The following is a 12,235-nucleotide window of genomic DNA, read 5'->3' as shown; positions in this document are numbered from 1 at the left end:
CTGCCAAAGAGCAGCCTTCTCCGCATGGCTCTCTGGAGCCAGCTGGAGCATTGGTTTCTGCAGGGAACAGTTATCACCCCCTTTCCTGCCAACTTCCCCAAGTTAGAGAATGAAAAATGAGCCTTTCCTGAGTCCCTGGCACCTTCCCTCTTGTCGAGAGCATTTTTCTTCAGCAATTTTAGTCAAATATTAGGCTGTGCCTGAAACAAACCAGGAAGTCAGTTTGCCTGAGGACCTTTTCGAGGAAGCTGTGGCCTCGCCCCATCTTTTCCTACCAATCACCCATGCAGTGAGGACTTTCCAGTGACAGAACTTCCGCCAGTGTGCACCAGCATTTGAGGCCTTGTGTGGTTAATCATAGCCAAAGTCGATGCTGCTGATGATAAATGGCAAGGCAAGCTGGGGACCCATCACTCCCACCACCAACTATTGCCCCTACTGGAGAGGCATTTGGATCGCTGTCAAATTCATCTAGAAAGCTTTGTAATGTGATTCCAAGACGGAATGAAGAGGATTTAGTAGGGGTAATATAAACTTCTCATCTAGAAGGCTGATTTATCCTCTCAGTTGGTGAGAAGTGTTTGGGTTTAGGTATGGAGAACTAACCATAGTCTGGCTTCGAAGACCTCCCACCATTTTTCTCACTGGCCCTGGCACAGGATCAGAGCTGACCCCTCCCTTTGGGGGAGCCAGCAGGCACTGGCAGCTACCCTTGCTTTCCTGGTGAAGAGTAACCACTTGAAGGGAGGGCACTGACACTGCACATCTAAAGCTGTCCACTTTGTATGACACACTGGGGACTTTGGGAGACTAAGATTTTATTTCTGAAGAGAGACATGACATAATCCAGGTATAGGGAAGAAAGGGATTTGGTAACATTTGGGGGAACAGTGAGAGATTAATGTCTGTATTTACCTTTTGGGTGGGGCAGTTATTTGTATGGGACTACCCTGTGCATTCAGGTCTGATGCCAGACCACCAAATACCCATAATACAGTGGCATGACAATGAAAAATACCCTCCTCTCACTCCAAGCACCCCTGTAGTAGAGATGTAGGACAATATGGCCTCTGACTGAGAAACTGCAAAGGAAAAGGCTGCAGGAAGAAAAGAGGGTGGATTGTTTGGGAAGGAGGTAGGCAACTTTCAAAGGCCTGGGATCAACTTCCCCAGGAACTCTCACTCTCCTTAGATTCTGTAACACAGTATCAATGACCCTGAAGAAAAGAAACACTTAAACCTACACTGGAGACCAGATACCGAGGGACAGTGTGGCCAGTGAAACAGAACTTGGAACAGATAGGAAAAGTCTTCCCTGACCAGTGGCCAGTGGCCTCCATTGCTACGGTTTACTGGATGGTGAGGACCACCCATATGAAGACGAAGGCCCATCTATCTCCTCATCTCGCCTTCTCCAAAGATACAATCGTGGGGAATGGGGAAAAGAAGGAATTAGCCACTGGCTTACAAGTATAATTACTTTGCACTTATTCCTGCTGGTTCGTCCATGAATATTCTCCCAGGTCTCACATGACCTGCTCCTTTTCTTAATTCAGGTCTTTGCTAAATTAGATCTCTTCTCCTCCCTACTCTGCTCTCCACCTTTTATCCTAGCACTAGCACTTCCAAGAGTCATTTCTTCCCATTTATTTACATGAATATGAATATAGGCCCATCAGAGCAGCAGCTTGGTCTCTTTCACTTCTATATTCCCAGTGCCTGGCAAATAATAGGTGCTCAATGAATATTTGTTGAATAACTGAATAAAATGCTTAGTATGTAGCTGGTGTAATACTGTCTCATAAACCTCAAGGATTCTTTAAGAGAAATACTCTATTTTTTTTTGCAGTACTTGGGTTTGAACTCAGGGCCTTACTCTTGCTAGGTTTGCTAGGCAGGCATTCTACCATTTGAGCCATTATACCAGCCCGATAAATAGCATATTATCCCCATGTTTTACACAAACCAAGACTTGGTGAGGTTAAGGAGCATCCTCAAGGTTATATAGATATTTTTTAAACGGTGTAATAAGGATTTAATTGACTTAGCATACACAGCCATGTTGAAGAACAAACTCAAAGCTACAAATCACCCTACTATGGGAAACAAAGGTTAAATGTCTCAAGAGAAGTGTGGCTAGATATAGGACTATGGAAATTTGGAAGAGGTGGCAATCATTTTCAGTTGGAGGTGGAAATGATTTGGAGGAAGAGGTTGAATTTGAGCTGAGCCTGAAAGCTGGTGAGAAGATTAATTTTATATGCCAACTCAGCATACCATATAGAATGTGGTATCCTGATTATTTGGTCACCTATTAATCTGGCTATTGCTGTATAGGTAATTGTAAGAAATCAGTCGACTTTAAATAAAACAGATTACCCTCCACAATGGTTCTCATCCAATCAAAACACGGAGGTCCCTTCAGGAAGAAGGAATCCCGCCTTTGAACTTGAGCTGCCACCCACATCAGCTTTCTCCTAAGTCTCCAGCCTGCTGTCCTGCCCTTCAGGGTTTAGACTTGTCAGTCCTCACAAGCACATGAGCCAACTTTTCAAAATTAAATCACTTTCTCTATATACACATGGACGCAGCGTATTGGTTCTGTTTCTCTGGAGAACCCTGACTGACATGGGTGGGTCATCTGTAAACTTATGGTACTGCGGCAGGAAGGGTGTGCAAGTAGGAGCTAGGAGGCCTGGTGTGAGCTGGGTGACTTGGGGCTCCATAGTGGAAGGTTCATGTAGGGAGTGGAGACCATGCTGGGCAGGGATCCGGTGCCAGTGTGGAGGGTGGTGAGCACCAACATGAGGCTCTTTGACTTTGTCATAGTAAATGGAAGGTCCCTGAGTGACAACAGGACTCATCAATGCTCCACTTTCAGCAAGAAATCCATATTCCAAGGTGTAACCCAAGCACAAAGGACACTACCAGAACTTGCTGGAGGGGCCTTGAAAGGAGGTGTGCCTGGGGAAGCCAGCAGGTAGTTCTGAGATATCTTTGCCTCTGTTCCAGACCTCTTCCCTCGGAGTAGACAGCAGCTTCAGGCTGGAGCTGGAGACCTTCCTGGGTTGACTTACTCAGAAACTGTGATTTGGAATTCAGTCTGAGTCCAAAGCACACTTCCAGTCCAACTTCCACTGTGTACTTTCCATGATGCCCCATATTGGTCATCTTGGCTCAGCTGGCTGCCTGACCACTTTGTTGTCCCCTGGCCCTGTTTTGAGGGTTCCTCCTCAGGCAGCTTCTTTCCTCGTACCTCCATTTGGCCTGGGTTTTCTGGGTAGATGTCTATTTTCCTGCTGTCTCCCCACTGTCTTTGGGGCTTAGTAGGCAGAGCATTTTTTTTTTTAAACCCCCATGTAACAGCCTGTGCCCAGCCTGTTGGAATGAATGAAATTCTTCTCCCTGGGATGCCCTTTAAAGTTGCTTTCCTTTCTTAGCTAGGGGCAGTGACTAAATCGTTTGGAATGTGGCCTTGGTTTGCTTTGGGCACATGTTTATTACTCTGTGCTCTGGCCAGACTCCCTTGTGATTTCTGGCCTTGGGGGACAGCACATTTTAAATCCCATCTGGGGTTGTGGTACAAGAGCTGCTCTCATAGCTATTCTCTTCTTCCTGTCCTGACCTCCTTCCTCACAGAACTTTCCTGATGGTCCAGGACCATTTGGCACCAGTGGGCCAAACTTCTGACTACTCTCCCAATACCATGTGGGGGAGCATGAGAGCCAGGGCAGCTTTCTTCCCCTAAGCCCCAAAAGAGGAAAGATTTACACATCTGAGCAACTTCCTCCTCGGGGGAGCTGAGGTTTTCACACCATTTCAAACTGCCAGGTAGGTTTACTTGACCTTCTGCCTCTCAGGCTCTTCCCTAAGACGAGGGCTTTGAATTGTTCAATTTATTTATAACAAGGGAGAAAGAATATCCTTTCCAAATGATAAGACCAAAATTTTTTTTCTGTTGTAGTCCATCTACAAACTCTTGGATTTATGACTCTGTTAGTATTTACCATGCTCTCGCCTCCTTCAGAGTCATTTTCAATGTGCCATGGAAGGTTCTCCATTGGCTGTGGAGTGGGTAAGTCATTGAGGCTACAGTTGTGCTGCTCTAGCCTCCAGGAGACCACGAGAGGCTGCCCTGATGGCTCCAGGAGTCCCATTGGGCACTCACTGTAGGTTAGGTCCTGCTTTACACTGAGGGGAGAAGGGGAGGTTGAGGAAACTGGCACAGCTCAGAAACCCAGGGGCCTTAGCTCCTGTTATCCACCCTGTCATGAACTGATTTGAGTGCCCCAAAGATAAACTACCCCAGGATCTTGGTGTAGCCTCATCTGGAAGCCTCAGAGACATAGAGAAGACGTCTTTGTAGACATTCACCAACATACTAGGATTTGACGGGTGCTCAAAGGGGCCTACTTACTCCTCAGGTGAGTCCCTCCCAGGGTCCACCATCACTGGAAGCTCCTTTTCTTCAGACACAGTCTAGACAACTCACTCTGTCTTTGAAAGCCCCCATGGTCTGCCCCCAGCCCACCTTTCCAACCCCTATGTCCTGCGATTCACCTTGCAGGTTTGCTCCAGCCACAGAGACATGCATCTCCTGATGCTCCTTGGTCTTTCCAGCCCCAGGCCCTTGCTTTCTCTGCCACTGACGTTCTGCTAAGTTATGCATTACTGCCCAGCAATCATGTTTACCAACACCTAGTTTCTGACGGTCAGGGATTCAGGCTGGCTCAGTTGGATCCTCTGAAAGGCTGCAACCAAGATGTCCTCCAGGACTGGGGCTCACTCCAGGTCCATTGGAGAAGGATCCACTTCGCAGTTTACTTGGTTGTTGGAAGGATTCAGGTCCCTGCTGGTGGCTAGATCAAGGGCTCTAGTCTCTTGTCAGCTGTCAGCAAAAGGCTGCCCCATTCCCAAGGTTTTCACGGGTGATTGTATCTGTAAGTGCCTTTTTTGTCCAGCAGGTATTCTGTCTTAGTCCTCTCTGTTGCCTTGACCACACTTAGTATGGGCTGTGATGCTCACAAGTTCAGTGCCTGGGTGTGGATGGATGGTCTTCGGCCCAGCATCCCTTGGCAGCATTCCGTTGCCAGGACAACAGGCGATCTGACATCAGACCTCCCTGCCCTCAGTGCAGCCTGCCACTCTGGTTTTCTGACTCCCATTTTTGTCATGTCTGGTGTTCTTAGATGCTCTATGATGGTCTTCATTCCGCTGACAAGGATCACAGGAAATGAGGGTCTATATCCTGCCTCCCTGCTAGCTATTCAGCAAAAGCCCCTTCCTACCGTGGCACGTGCATGAACTCAGTGTGAGAATGCAGAGTGAGGGGCTGGGAGTAGTGGGCAGGCAGTTACTGGGAGGGGAACACCTGAGCCTCTGAGGCCATAGAGTATATTTTTGTTTGGTTGGTTTTGGTGGTACTGGGGTTTGAACTCAGGGCCTCACACTTGCTAAGCAAGCATTCTACCACTTGAACCACTCCACCAGCCCTTTTGCTTTCTTCAGTTTGTTTTTCAGATAAGATCTCATACTTTTGTTCAGGGCTAGTCAAGGACTATGATTCTCCTGTCTCCACCTCCTGAGTAGCTGGGATTACAGGCATGTACCACCACAACTAGTCACAGAGTAGACATTTGCCTTTTGCTTTTGCTTACCTGGAATCTTACCTGTCTTTTCCTATTTTGTGACGATTCTCACTGTTTTACTGGGTCTTACTGGCAGGCAGGGCTCTGTTTCACACAGTGAGAGCCAAAGGCTCTCTTTTTCTATGTCATGGCCTCCAGGGCCTGGGCACAAAGGCAGACTTGGCCTTGGGCTGCTGGCTCAGGTTAGTTTAGGACAACCCAGGTCATATCCAGTTACCTCAGGGGTCCCAGAGAGATTGGAGACGTACTCATCAAGAGTATTTCCACCTCGTTTTAGCCCCTTAGATGTGTCCTTCTTGGCGCCATGAAAGACCAGTCCACAGCAGAATCAAAGAGGCTTCGTTCTCTGCAGCTACTGTTTCCTCAGTTCACTTTGCTTCCCACTCTTCTCTTCCTTCTGTCTTGTTTTGCAAGAAAGTTGAAGGAAAGAGAGAAGCTGCAATGAGCTGCCTGCCTTTACTGTCTGGCCCACACCAGTTCATCAGGACCCTGGTCACAGTGTTCGTGTGCCTAAGGTGTCACCAGGGGTTAATTGCATCTGCAGGGACAGAGAGTGGGGGCTGGATGAGGTGACTCAAGCCTGTAATCCTACTACTTGGGAGGCAGAGATTAGGAGGATTGAAGTTTGAGACCAGCCTGAGCAAAAAAGATTGTGAGACCCCATTTCAACCAATAAAAGCTAGGTGTGGTGGTGCGTGCCTGTCATCCCAGCTACATGGGAAGTGTAAATAGGAGGATCAAGGTTCAGACGATCCTGGGCATAAATGTGAGACCCTATCTCAAAAATAACCAAAGCATGGGGGCATGACTCAAGTGGTAGACCACCTGCCTGGCAAATGCAAGGCCCAGAGTTCAAATCCCAGTACCACAAAAAACAAAGACAGGGCATAGGGAAGGAAAGCTGGGCTGTAAGTAAGTTCAAAACAGCAGTGCTTTTGTTTTGTTTTTTTTTTTATAGAAATGGAGTGACTATTTATAAAGACTAGATTCTTTATCTGGAAATTAGAAATAGAATCCAAGCCTTGGAATCAAGCTTGAAAGTTGTCTAGTCAGAAATTCCTGCGCTGACTAGGCCTCACCCACCCCAGAGCACCCCTTCTTTCTTGCTAATGTATCCTGATTTCATCCAGGTTCTGGGTGCCCATGTCTTTCACCAGTACCTTCCAAGCATGGGATTAGTTTAAGACAATTAAGCCAGCTCCTTTTTTTCTTTGCCAGTGATTGGCTGAGGCATGGGAATGTGACTCTACCCCAGCCAATGGGATGTGAGGGGAAGCTAAGGAGGGCTTCTGGGAATATTTGCTTCACTCATAAAAAGATACCAAGTACTTCCTCCTCTCAATATTTGGGAACATTTGTGAGATGCCATGGTTCCTGCACTGGTTGACATTGTGGACCATAAGGGGAAACCCAAGAAAATCCCAAAGATGCTATCCCAGAGTCCTCCCAATGGAAAGACCCATCTTAAACCAGACTTCAAATCTCAATAAGGGTGTTGCCTTTGTGCAACTCCCTCCTGGATGCTACTAGAACGCTTTCCGAGTGACATTCTCCCTTACTTCAGTAAGAGTAAATCAATTTTTTTTTCTTATTTACAGGTTGCTTTGGTGATATTTTAGGGAGTCAGCATTGAAACCTGCAAACTATAGAAAAAGCCCCTGCCCCTGAAGCAGGCTACTTATAAGGAAAAGAGGTTTATTTAGCTCACAGTTGTGAAGGTGCAAGGGCATGGTGGCTGCATCACTCAGTTTTTGTCTTCATCACATCGTGGTGATGGCAATGGTGGATTGCTGTGGTATGTGTACCTGTGGGAGCAAGTGATTGCATCTTGACTCAGGAAGTAAGAGAAAGATCCAGGGGTTGGGCTTGCTCTCTAAAGAACTTTAATCCCTTCTGAAGACAGTGACCTAGTGATCTACACTCCTCCCACCAGCCTCCCCCTCTTAAAGTTCCCATCTCTTCCCACATGATCACACTGAGGACCAAGCTTCTGACACATGGACCTTAGGGGACAAACCACATCCAAAACACAGCATCTAGCTTTTAGGGGAGGAACACCATCCAGCATCTGACCTACCAGATTCTTTCTTGTGTGGTTCCCAAAAGGCCTCCAGTGATCCCATCTATTTTCTGGCTCTCCTATCTTCTTGAAACTGGGGGCTTTCTCCCTGGGGATTGCCTACAAGTCATCCTGTCCATGCTCCCTGTCCTCCTTTCATGTGATCTTGTTTCTTTCACTTTCTTGTTTTCACTCCCCCCACCCCAGTGCACAGATCAAAGATTATAGAAATACAGATGTATAGACAGGCAGATGTGCTCTTGCCTCCCAGGGACTCTCTTTACCTGTTTGGTTCTCTCAGCATTTTCTTACTTAATTCTTGAGCTTTAACAAGCTCACCTCCAGAATAGTCAAAGGTTTGTTGTTGGTTGTGTGTGTGTGTGTGTGTGTGTGTGTGTGTGTGTGTGTGTAGCACAGTTCTAATTGCCGTTCCTTTTTTCTTAGGGAAATGTTAAACCACACTTGCTGTAGCAGCCCTTGTTCCAATTAGATTTGCTATTGAATAATTAAGTTTATAAATGAATGTGTCTGCAAAATGAGTTCCAAACCTTCTGTCTGGTGTGTGACCTTGAGCTGTGTGACCTTGGGCAAGTCCTTCCTCTTTGTGAGCCCGATTTCCTCCGGTCAGGGAGAGAGCTGGGCTGGATGAGTCGCAAGGCCTCTATTGCTCATCGAGACCCTGTGGTTCTTTGAATCTATGCCTAAAATAGAAGACATTTGTAGGATTTGGGGGAGGGGTAATTATAAAAACAAAACATGCTTGTTGCAAAATTAGAACAATTCAAAGGTGGGTAAAGCCTAAATTGTCCTTGTTCCTTCCTTCCTCCGTCAATCCCTGGAGACTGTCTTTAGGGGCCATGTTTGCCAAGAGCACTTGGTGCGTGCTTGGGATGACGTTGGCCCTAGCTCCTGAGTCACCATGATAACTAAGGCCTGTTCTGAGAAGTAATCTTGCATGCTCTCCCTGTTTCTCTTCTCCTTGGGGGAAAATTCACTTTTTCTTTTTAATGTTTAACAATTGCAGAGCTCTGTTGCCTGTGACTTGTGTATGTCTGTGTCAGAAGACAGAACATGGAACCCTAGCCTTAGCTCAAGCCTCAGGTGGCAAGGACCATGTCTTCAGGGCATCTGGTGACCAGGAGCTGACTCTCCCACAGCAGCAATGGGAGGGATGTACGGGTCCAGAGATTTGGCCTGAGGACAAAAGTATCAATGCTAGCACTTCAGTCTTCCCACCACATGAATATTATCTTCCAATGTGTGTCCAAAGTGTTAATCAATTAGAATTGGACTCTAGCAGAGAACTGGGATAATAACAAGGTGTTGGAGAATAGCAATAAGTTGTGCATTTGTCACCCGCGTTCTGGGGAAGCACCCCATTAGCAGAGATAGATCAAGGTCCTGACCACCAAAGCCATTGGCTATGTGCTTCATCCCTTCCATTACAGCCTACAGCTGCCTCAAGGAGGGTTGGATCTGAGGGAGGAGGAGTGACTAGAACTCACTGTGGTCTCGGGAGGTAAGTGTGAGGGTGATGTGGATGTGAGGAGTACTCGGTGCTGAGAGGGGGTCTGGGAGAGCTGTGCAGAGCAGGGACACACCTTGGGCTGCCTTTCCCCAAGACTGTGGGAGAGAAGAGGGTAGAAGACTTGGGCCTTCGGGCATCCTGGGGAGTTGAATAGAGAAGCTGGTGAAGGACAGTTGGCTGGACCTGGCCCATGTAGAGAATAAGCTAAGCAACAGCCAGCCTGTGCGTTGGTCCTCAAGGGGTCTGGAGAAGGCCATTAGGTGTTACAGAAGCAGGGGCAAAAAGCAAAGCCGTTAAGATGTCGTGCCAGAATACTTTCAGTTCATTCAGTCAAGTCATCCATCCACACACCCAACAAATGTTTATTGAGCTCTTCTAATGTGCCAGCCACTGTGCTAGGCCCTGGGGACATAGGTAGATGTGGCTCCTGATCTCATGAGTGATTAGCTTAGCTGCATGGAGGCCAATGCTAAGTTAATGCCCAGGTGAACGCCAAGTATGGGTGGGGGAGTAAGACAGGTGGGGTCTGAGCCGGTAGTCAAGCAACAAGGTGGGGTGAGTAGGCTTTTGCAAGGGAAGAAGCAGTGTGGGGTGGGGCTGGGAAGGTTGTGGGTAGAGTCCTTGGGAGGGACTATAGTCTGGATCTTTTAGGTGTTGAACTGAGGGTGGAGCAGGGTGATGGCTGACCTCTGGTTTATGGCTTGGAGGCTGAGAGGATGTTGGAAGGGGAGGGGAGGATTAGTGGCAGTGAGAAGCAGAGGCAGGGGAGATGTCCCAACAGTCACCCAGGACCAGATTACACAGTCCCACAGCCTCTAGTTCCAAGAGCGGGGGGTCCTAAGGATGCAGCACTGTCCCTGTGCTTCCCCTGTGGGGTGGGAGCAACAGTCCCTCTCTCCTGAAGAGCCGGGTCACCCATTTTCTCAGGGGCACTTTCTTAGAAGGAGGGTAGGGTGAAGAGGATTGGAGGTGGGAGTCCTTGGATGGCAGGGGGGTGGGACAGTGTGAAGCACTTCAGCAACTCTCTGAAAAGGCTGATGCTTCCTACGATCTTGCCTGTCACTGGGAGCTCTGTGTGCTCAATTTCCTCATCTGTAAAATGGAGGTCAGTGTCATTTCATAGAACTAAGGTGAACATTAACTCCGTGGTGCATGGTGTTGAGACTTAAGTAACCACCCCACGCTCCACCCTGAAGTTTGGCAGGTGCCCATCCTCATCTTCAGTACAACCAGCCCAGTCCCCATGGAATGGAGGGTGTTCTGCATTGCCCCTCAGGACAACTTGGACATATATGTGTAATTAACATTGTGATGTGGTGATTAATGATAACCATTATCATGAAATGTGGCTGGAGGGGTCAGTTGGCCTGTAAAGGGCAGGGACAGCTGAAAACCCATAGCAGCCATCTTCCTGGAAGCAGCACGGCTGACTCAAAGAGCTTGGGATGTGGTCAGAGGACTTGGAAGATAATATTGACTTTGCCATTAGCTGTGTGACCTTACAAAACTCCTTAACCTCTCTAGTTCTTATTTCCTTACCTTAAGTAAGGTATATATAGATCCTTACCAGGTAGTGGATCTGCATCATAACATTATCTCTAGCAAGTGAGCTACCAGGTAGAGCTCTTATGCACAGCAGGCAGAATGCATGGTGTGGACTTCAGGTCAAGGGATTAATTTCACAGTACCTCAGTTTCTTCATTGGTGGAATATGGATATTAATAGAACCTAGTTCCTGGGGTTTGATGGTTAAATCACATCATGTGAGGGAAGCACAGAGAATAATGCCTGATGGTCACTGTTAGTTATTGTCAAAGTAGGTGCTCTGCGATGCTGGCTTGGCCCTGGCTGCTGGCCTCTGCGCTGACCTGGGACACTTTCTGGAGGAGGAGATTCCTTCAGAGAGGTTCTGGAACCAGAGGGAGTTTAGTGCCATCTCACAGGGCTTGTGAAAACAGCTAGAAGTCATTTGAGAGGGGGCTAGATTTAAGTAACCTTGGCACAGCCTGAGGTGACCCTGAGGCTTGTCTCTTCCTGTGGGCAGCAGGGAGAGCTCCTCCGTCATTCTGGGATCTTTAAAGAAACAGAACCCGCAGCATGGGATGCATACGTGTGTGTGTGTAGGGAAGGGAAACACAGATGGACAGAGACACACAGAAACACAGAAAGAAGCAGAGAGAGGGAGAAGGACAGAGGGACAGAGACAGAGACAGAGAGAAGGTACGTAGGCATTGGCTCACGTGACTGTGAAGGCTTGATAAGTCCAGATCTGATGGGGGAGGCCAGCAGGCTGGGGACCCAGGGAAGAACTGCAGTCTGGTCCCACAGGCAGTCTGCTGGCAAATTCCTTCTTTTGGTTTTTATTCTATTCAGGTCTTTGGCTGATTAGACGAGGTCCGCCCACAAGGTGGACCTTGTGTATGTGGGGGGGTGATTTCTTCACTAAAAGTTCACTGATTTAAATGTTAATCTCATCCAAAAGATACCTTCACGAAAAGAATCCAGAATAATATTTGAGCAAATATTTGGCACTATGGCCCAGCCAAATCGACACGTAAAATTAGGCACCATGGTGCCTTTCTCCTACTTGTCGCCTTCATTAAATCTTCTGATTCAGACTGAGGCTTTGTGAGAAACACAACCATCCCCAGCTTCCCGTGAACAGCTCTTCCCCCTTTAGACAACTCAGTGTCAGCCTACAGATCAACGACTCCAACTAGAGGGTGGGAAGCAGGTCCAGAGTCCCATAGCACAGCCAGCCCTACAACTCTCAGCAGGGTGACACTACCAGCCATTCCCCGAATGATGACAAGATGAACTTTTTGGTGTACACAGAGGTCTCTAGGTGTTCACTTTCCTATCTCTGGAAGATCAGCTGTTCCCAAAGGAGTCTGTCTGGCCTTTCATTTCCAGCCTACTCTCTCCTCCATGTTGGTTGTCTTCTGCAGAGCCAACTGGAGTTGATGATAGTTTACACTGTGAGGTTAGAGATTTCCCCTG

At 47.7% G+C, this 12,235-nt stretch overlaps 1 long non-coding RNA gene across 2 annotated transcripts in view; it reads left to right on the top strand.

Moving 5' to 3' along the window:
- Positions 1-3,570: 3,570 nt before the first annotated feature.
- LOC141423068 (uncharacterized) overlaps positions 3,571-12,235 on the top strand; it is a 39,997-nt gene continuing 31,332 nt past the window's right edge. For both annotated transcript variants that reach the window (XR_012447725.1, XR_012447724.1), the window contains exon 1: positions 3,571-3,831. This is a non-coding gene — a long non-coding RNA (uncharacterized lncRNA). The remainder of the gene's footprint in view (positions 3,832-12,235) is intronic.

Source organism: Castor canadensis, chromosome 5, assembly GCF_047511655.1.
Source record: "Castor canadensis chromosome 5, mCasCan1.hap1v2, whole genome shotgun sequence".
NCBI classification, from domain to species: Eukaryota; Metazoa; Chordata; class Mammalia; order Rodentia; family Castoridae; genus Castor; species Castor canadensis.
This window is presented reverse-complemented; position numbering and strand designations above follow the sequence as displayed.